The sequence below is a fragment of the Sapajus apella genome, unplaced genomic scaffold (genome assembly GCF_009761245.1).
Source record: "Sapajus apella isolate SASKATOON/1434 unplaced genomic scaffold, GSC_monkey_1.0 scaffold11, whole genome shotgun sequence".
NCBI lineage: Eukaryota > Metazoa > Chordata > Mammalia > Primates > Cebidae > Sapajus > Sapajus apella.
In genome coordinates this window covers 42182928-42185509 of record NW_022436951.1, presented here as the reverse complement: position 1 = coordinate 42185509, position 2582 = coordinate 42182928, and the positions used below count along the sequence as shown (strand labels likewise).

Here is a 2582-nt window from a genome sequence, read left to right as displayed (position 1 = left end):
GCTGGTCCGCGGACGGTCTCCGCTCTCCGGGGTGAGGTCCAGCCAGGTAACTGCAGCCGGAGCCTCTCTGAGCGCGGCGGGATCTGCCCTGTGCCCCCATCCTCGTGCTGACAGTGGAAATCCACCAAGGCCCCGTGCAGAGTCCTGCACCTCAGACTGCGAAATGGCAAAAGCCGAATTTAAAATGGGTGGTTATATTCACTCCATGAGGCAAAGAAAATTCTGAGGCAGACACTTGGTAAGCAAGCAATTACGTGTAACTTGTTAGAACACTCGGGAGTTTTTTAATGGTCTCACTGATTATTTTCTGTTTAACAGACTGGCCAAGAGCCAGAGAGAAAGCTGGCTGGGAACTGAGAGGCATCAGGCGACCTCAGCCCCAACATTTCCATGTAAACGATGATACAAGATAAGCTGGTGGCAGGAGTCCCTGGAAATTCTCACAATCTCAGCTTCTAACTTCCATAAAGTATTATGTCATTTATGATCTCTTTAACAAATCATTTTTTTTCTAATTATAAAAGTGTATATTCTCCTTGGAGGGTGTTTGGTAAATATAAAATGAGTTATAAATGAAAGAAAAATTATTCATAATTTTATCATTCAAATTTTGATAATTATATTCCTGCATTTTTAACTAAACGTAGGAATTTTAGATTATGCTGTACGTAAAATGTAGTATATATTCTTTCATCTAGTACTAGATTATAAATGTTTTACATGGAACAAACTATATATGTATATAAATCAGCTATTTCAACACCTGGATGCTTGATTTAACCCTCCTTATACTGTTAGCCATTTAACTGATTTCTACTTTATCCTATGAATAACTATATATAGCTCATTAGATCACTCATAATCTTGTTGAGCATTTATTTATAATCTACTTGCATATTACCTGAGTGGTTTCTTTTTATATGTTTATATGCTTATTCCAAATATAGTGCTAAGATTAGCGCTAGAGACAGGAAAATATTCACGGGTTTTGAAACTAGAAGGAGCCAAACACAAGTCCACCATCCAGCTCTGCACACACTCACCCAGCCTTAGTTTTCTACACAGAAAGAGAAGGCAATGTTGTGTGCCTTGCGGCATCACTGTGAAGTTAAAGGAGACACCGATTGCACACGCAGCGGTGCACAGACAGTGGGGGCTGGGCCCTACCAGCTCTAAGGACAATCACCATCAGACGCCCCACAATCCTATTCTCCGGGTGCTCGTATGCCACAGGCCATGTGAGTGACAGTGAACACATTTTTGTTGATTATAAATTATTCCCATACTGTTTTGTTTTACATGTCCACAAATCTGTTTTTTAAAAAAGGAGCAATTACGAAATTAAAAGTTAAAGGGGGATGTTTTCACTATCTCTGAAATTTAACCCCCCAAATCCAGATCATAAAGCGAGGAAATGTCTTACGACCCAGCACTTGCCATCAATACTTTTTGGATGTTAGTGGGCAGGGGAGGGTAGTGAAAGTGATGGAATCAGAGCTCCGATGGGTGCGCACTGTCGCCCCCTGCAAATCCATTTCTTGTCCAGCCTTCCCTCCTCACTGGGGCTGCTCTATCCTTTTCAGCACATTTGAACTGCTCCCCTGTGGGCCTTTCCCACTGGCTTTACTTCCTAGTCTGAATTCCATGGGACCTGCAGTTAGGAGAGGGGAGTCACTGTGGGACTGTAGAAAATTCACCTCATGGATATGCCTGCCTCCTGCCTCTGCAGTGAGCGGTCTCTGGGTCCCTGGGTGTTCAGTTTCTTTCCACCCATGTGTTACTGACTGTTCAGATGGCAAATGGCCTGTGACCTTTATGGTAATTCAGGGAAAAAAATAAAAAGCTGCGTTTTTTAAAAACTTTTATTTTAGGTTTGGGGGTACATGGGAGGGTTTGCTACACAGGTAAACATGAGTCACAGGGGTTTGTTGTACATATTATTTCATCATCCAGGTATTAAGCCCAGTACCCAATAGTCATCTTTTCTGCTCCTCTCCCTCCTCCCACCCTCCCGCCTCAAGTAGCCCCCAGTGTCTGTTGTTTCCTTCGTGTTCACAAGTTCTTATCACTTAGCTCCCACTTATAAGTGAGATTGTGCAGTATTTGGTTTTCTGCTACAGCGTTGGTTTGCTAAGGATAATACCCTTCAGCTTCATCCATATTAATTCAAAAGACATAATCTCGTTCTTTTTATGGCTGCATAGTATTCCATGGTATATATATATATATATATATACCGCATTTTCTATATCCAATATGTGATTGATGGGAGTTTGGGCTGATTCTGTGTCTTTGCTGTTGCAATTAGTGCTGCAATGGACATTTGCATGCATGTATCTTCATGGTAGAAGGATTTATATTTGTCTGCGTATAGACCCAGTAATGGGATTGCTAGGTCAAATGGTAGTTCTGATTTTAGCTCTGAGGAATCACCATACTGCTTTCCACCACGGTTGAACTAACACTCCCACCAACAGTGTACGAGTGCTCACTTTTCTCTGCAACCTTGCCAGCATCTGTTCGTTTTGGACTTTTTAATCACAGCCATTCTGATTGGTGTGAGATGGTGTCTCGCTGTGGTT

The 2582-nt window shown here is 42.1% G+C and overlaps 1 long non-coding RNA gene across 1 annotated transcript; it reads left to right on the top strand.

Annotated features, from left to right (window-relative positions):
* The first annotated feature begins 4 nt into the window (after positions 1-4).
* Positions 5-594, top strand: LOC116552194. Its single transcript, XR_004269274.1, has 2 exons — positions 5-238; positions 319-594. It is a non-coding gene; the product is annotated as an uncharacterized LOC116552194 (long non-coding RNA).
* Positions 595-2582: the final 1988 nt, after the last annotated feature.